Source organism: Solanum dulcamara, chromosome 10 (assembly GCF_947179165.1).
Source record: "Solanum dulcamara chromosome 10, daSolDulc1.2, whole genome shotgun sequence".
Lineage (NCBI taxonomy): Eukaryota > Viridiplantae > Streptophyta > Magnoliopsida > Solanales > Solanaceae > Solanum > Solanum dulcamara.
This window is the reverse complement of record NC_077246.1, coordinates 68,584,080-68,590,079: the sequence shown is the minus strand read 5'-3', so window position 1 is coordinate 68,590,079 and position 6,000 is coordinate 68,584,080. Positions and strand designations below refer to the sequence as shown.

Here is a 6,000-nt window from a genome sequence, read left to right as displayed (position 1 = left end):
GTAGAATTACAAGTCCTCCGGTCCGAGTCTACCCACACGTGAAGAAATGTTCGAATCTTAGCGGAAAATTTTGGGGGGTGTTACAATTTAATTATTTTTAATTAAAAGCGACGGACTCCGTCATTAGTTTTATTTAACAATTACTTTTTAAATATATTTATATATGGAGCAAAAATCCGCCCAAAAAAGCGACGGATAAATAGTCTCTATCCGTCGCTTTTTATTAAAAAAGTTTTAAAAAACTATATATATAAAAACGCGATGGACAGGGTCTCAAAATCCGTTGCTTTTTTGAGCGACGCAGTCCGTCTCTAATTTTCCGTCCTTTTTTGAACTGGTTTTAGTAGTGCTTGGAAAGTCAAGTACTCTTATGTTCAGAAGATACAAGTTGCAGAAATGAGGATGTTGAGATGGATGTGTGGGCATACTATGAGCAATGAATTAGGAATGAGAATGTCTGAGACAAGGTGGGAGTGAAGCACCGTGTTAGTCGTAGTATTAGTTTTATTCATGTAGTTTTTTTCTTTTGTTATTTGTTACCATCCGTTATTTATTGTGTTTCTATTATCAAGGGGGGCTCTCTTTGTTGGGAACTTAACATAATATTTTAAATATGCTTCTCGAGGAGCATTATAATCTGCTACTCAAACATACACTTAGGAAGTGATGACTATGCCAAGTCCCAAAAGATGAATTAACCTTCTGACTGCACAATAAGTCTATACATTCGTGCTGACAGACTATGGATCAAAGCCTAAAAAACCTAAAGTCTCCTTTGAGCAATGGAAGATAGTTACAAGTTTGAAAAGATCTGTACATTTGTGCATCAACATTTTACATTGATGAATGGGCGTATTACGAATCAAAATGAAAAAAAAAAATGTAGTAGTTATCTTCTTAGCTGCATGAAGTACTTGAAACTGCCGCTGTAGATATCTCAGAGTCTTTTGATGATTAAGGAATTCGATAAACCAGAACTCAAAATCATCCTCTGTAATTACTTGTATATACTTCTGTGATGGTTTTTTCTATTTTCACTCTCTTTTGCTTTCATTATCTTACTTATTGTGATCGATACCTGCAATTGTGAACTGGTTTATTAGATTATGCTTCACATTACTATAAAATTAAGAGTTAAAATAAAAACGGGGCAGAGTGGTACCTTATAGTAGATTCTAAGCAACTTTCCAGTTGGAGATAAGAGCTTTATTGATCTCTCACTGCAGAAAGCAATCTTATCGGTAGAGATGAAGAGAAGGCCTGCTATTGGACCAGCTGTAGTTGATAAAGAGCATTGAGAAATCTTCAATAGCTTTTCATCATCTCTAACACTAAACATCTGCTTGAATATCTTCTCCAACCCTCCAACTTGAAGAATTTTCGCTCCGAGGCTCAATTTTCCCTTCACTGTTTCTGTTAGCTTCGGTCTAAGGCTCACTGCACAATTAAAGATGACCCATTACTGACATTCAAATCGATACTTTCAATCATATATACATGTAAATTGTGCTACTTGCATGAATTTTAGTACTTCATGATTCACTTGTTTGTATTCTTTAGGTTTACAATTGTGTTTGGCCGCAACTTAAATTCATAATACTTAAGTCATTATTTGCAAGTTGAAGTTTAGTCATCAGTATTATGCAAATAACATGTGAAAAATTTGTTTGAGGAGCATTTGGTTTTCAATCACAAAACTTCAACCAAGGCGAACTACTCCTTTTTAGTTTCTAACTTCAAATACTCTTCCTTTATAATATATATCAAGAATATTATATGAGTGCTTACCATGCTCGCGGATGCCTTGTGCAAGACAGTCCATCCTCTCTCCAAGCTTGTTCATCTTAACAATCACAGATTTTCCTGCATATTCAAGAATATTCAATCTTAATGATATCTTCTTCAAGGATATTGAGTTGATTCTTCATCAAAAGACGGGGGATCGAAAATACTCACTTTGCTTTATTTTAGATAAGTGCTTTGAAGTTGCAGATGGAACATAGTCTTGGCTAGCAGATAGAGACAGTAACTTTTTAGGCTGCCTTTCAAATGAGCATACTGTTGAACTCATGGAAACAGTTACCACCTTTCCACTGAGTAAGTTCTTCATTGTGTATTCTGATTTTGAAGAGAATTGCTATATTGTGAAGGTAACTAATATATGATTATGATTTGGTTGATGGTTTAAGAACATTCCTTGTATATATACAGCAGTTTGGGAGAAGTTGATGAATCTTTTAACTACTAACTGTTGCATGAGTCAGCTATGGGTCATCAGCAACAAGCAAAAAAGAAGATCTTGTGCTTTTTACTTTGAATTTTCTTTGTGAAAGTGCATTGCATGTTCAACCTTTGCTTTCTATTCTTTTTCTTCTCATTGCTTTTCAGTCCATTAATTAATTTATGTTACAGTTCAAATTCCAGTAAAAACAAAACAAGTTAGGAGATGTTTAACAACTTAACATAATATTTTAAATACTCTTTGTCAAAAAATGATGTTTTGTAATATGTATAAAGAAAATCATTATTATATATAGGTCAAAAAATTACTTGATGAATTCTGGCTTTGCTTCTGTCTATTGCCAAAGCAGGTATTTAGTGGAGTAGTTAGAGTATGCATAAGTTGACCTTAACATCACCGTGAACATAATATCAAAAGATTGGGTCTTTCTCAATTTCTTCTTTTGGATATTTGGTCAATTACAGTAAGCTAATCTCATGCTGACTTGTTTTTGTAATCAAGATTTGTGTGCACATGTAGTGTTTTCAACTTTTGAGTTGGCAGATTTGCTTTGTGATGTTAACCTACTTTTACAAGTTGAGTAAAAGAGAACTTTTCATTCTAAAGTCATCTTATCAAAACTAGTAAGGTAATTTTTTTATTTTTTTTCCTAACCATTATATCTTCTTGGCATAATACATAAACACGCCCTTGAATTTGGGCTTAGCTGATCTCCAACTTTGGATGTACACAAGTAAGCACTTACGCTTGTATAAAATTGAATAAGTAGATACACATCCTACGTGGCATAATACACATAGAATGCCACATAGGATATCCATGTCTACTTGTTCAACTTTATACAAGTTTAGGTGTCTATTTATGCACACTCAAAGTTGGAGGGCATAGATGCAAGATGAAGCCAAAATAAAGGACACATTTATCTATTATGTCTATCTTCTTTAGTTTCTTCTTGCGGAAGGACTTGAGAGACCTTTGTACTTGGATTAGATTGTCAACTGGAGCTTCTATGCACAACTTTGCAACTGAACATTTAAACCCAATGAAACACAACATTTAAAACCATTTTTTCATTTAATGAAAAGTATTTCTAAGAATGAAAAATATTAGGGTTAAAATTGTACAATATTTGATCAAACTAAAAATGTTTATAAATTGTAAAATGTCGGAATAACACATTTGGATATAAGTATTTGTTACAGACATCAAGCTAGTTGGTCAAAGTTTTGTCGAAAAATGAGTTACTCAAAGTTTGAATAAAATGAAGTAAAAGCTCTATTACTACCTAGATATATAAACATGAGGTTGATTTACGCAAATATCACATTCAAGATCACTATTTATATTTTATCATTAATTTAAAATGATTTTTAGCATTAGGTTTTAGTGGCGATCTTTAATTACCAGTAAAAATCAATGGCTATCAAAGTCTTTAATCGCCACTAAAAATCAGTGGAGACCGGTGATATTTTTAAATTTTGTGGCGACTTTTATCGCCTCTAAAGGTCCAGTTAAATCAGAAAAGCAATTGAACATTGTGAAAAACCATGGAACAGAATGAAGGCAAATTTGAAGCATAATTATTTTAGTAGTCCTTGGGTGGGAGCTTCAACTGTGGCGGCCATTATGCTCCTCATACTCACAACTATACAAACTATTCTAGCTTTCACAGGTTCCGTTAAGTAAGTAGTAATTATCTCAATTGTAGTGTTGATGAGCTTACGAGTTTTTCATGTCCCCCTTTTGTATCGGGTTTTATAGTTGAATGCTAATTTAATTTAGTTTATTTTAAGTATCTATATATGTCACCTCCACCAACAACATGTACCATATAACTTTATCCACTAGGCAAGCGGGCACATTATTTAGATCTAAGAAAACAATCCCCTTTTATTTGCATTCACAACAAACATTCCATATACCAATAATACTACCCTCAACGCATATATTCTTCATAATTTCTTTTTCTTACTCTTAGCTTGGAACTGTCATACAATTAGACACTATCCTCTATTGAATGTTTTTTGTTGTTTGCTTAAGGTAACAACACTTAATTTCTTAGCTATAAGAATTATACTATGTAATTACTAGACTGCGAAGAATGGAGTAAACCACCAAAACGACGTCTGCCTAAGAAAAGTATAGTGAAACAGGGCATATTGTCAATTCTTGGATCAAATTCTCAAAGAGGAAAATTAACTGCACAATGGCTTGCACAAAATGCTTTAGTCTCTCCAATCAAAACGATTTAATATATATATATATATATATATATATATATATATATATATTTGAATAGATAAGAAGTAATTTTGGACCCATAACTTTTAAAATTTTAACGGATTCAATGATAAGAAACTAAAGATCAAACTGGTAAAATTTATATGGTAGATCCCTTTTCGTAACAATGCACTCATCTTATTGAAATTCTTGATACGCCTCTATACCAACCCCATAGTCCTCATCCCCACCACCCTCACATCCTTAACCCCCATGCCAACCTTAATATGTTTTTCTTAGATTTTTTCACGATCCGTTCTCTACACAAGGATGTGACCGGCACCCGATGTCTTACTTAACCGAACGAACCGGCTTGATTGTTCTAACCTGTACCTTCATCTCATAGACCCGCATACATATATAAAAACAGTTAACTAATCCCTTTGATAGAAAAAAATCGAACTTAACAATTCATAAAATAATCCAAATAAAGATCGAAATCAATAAATACTAAAATATACTGAAAATTATCCCAAGTAACGTGATCAGCCATAAACCCAATTAAAACACATCTGTGAAGCTTCTATGAAGTTGCTAAGAGGAATGCACAAGACATAGATTTCCTGGCTATTCCTCAAAACAAATACCGGACAAATGAATAAAACTATTTAACTGAAAGAGAAGAAACTCCACGGTCAAAGGCGGAGCTCACCAAATCAGCTTAACACGATCTAGCCCGTAGTCTACTCATCTATAACATCTGCGTCTACATTGACATAGGTCAATGTAGGTTCCACAAAGAGAACGTCAGTACACACTAGCGGTACTCAGTGAGTCTCGGCATTTTCCTTACTAAAGTAAGAACGAGATCTTGAATAAAACATGAAGGTAACGAAGGGATAAGAGAGGAAATAAAATCATAATTCATCCTAATGTATTTTAAGTGTGAAGCAAGAAAACAATCACTAAAGCTTATAAAGATTCTTCCCTTCTCGCAAGATTAACTTCTACGCTTGCCAACAATAACCAACAACTCAATCTGGGTTTGAAGAATATCAAGTTGCAGAACCTCCAATGTAATGGCTTCAGCATATCAGTGATAAAGAAGCCTGGGTTTTCATCCGTCAACTTGTTCCTTAGCTTAATTTGTTTTCAGATTAATTTCTCAAGAGTCCTAATAGCTGCTGCTACTTGTCATGTTTATAATTTGGCCTAACTTCTCTTAATTTGGCCAATTATAATAAATTTCACTCTTTTTTTTCCTTTTATTATTTCTATTTCAAACACTTCTAAGTCATACCATATAATATACATTGAGATATCCTTAAGACACTTGCTTGAGCAGTTCTGTATACCCTGTAGGGTACTTTAATTATGTTATCAAGTCCATTATCGAAATTGTAAGCCTAGAAATTTATGGGGCTTTACAGATTTTATACAAATAATTTTTCAAAATATTATTTTCAACTTATTTATCAAACATCAAAAATAAATTTAAAAAATCACTTATTCTTCAGAAAAAATAGCAATCTTCCATC

The 6,000-nt window shown here is 33.2% G+C and overlaps 1 pseudogene; it reads right to left on the bottom strand.

Annotated features, from left to right (window-relative positions):
* Positions 1-592: 592 nt before the first annotated feature.
* On the bottom strand, positions 593-2,141 carry LOC129871114 (GEM-like protein 4; annotated as a pseudogene).
* Positions 2,142-6,000: the final 3,859 nt, after the last annotated feature.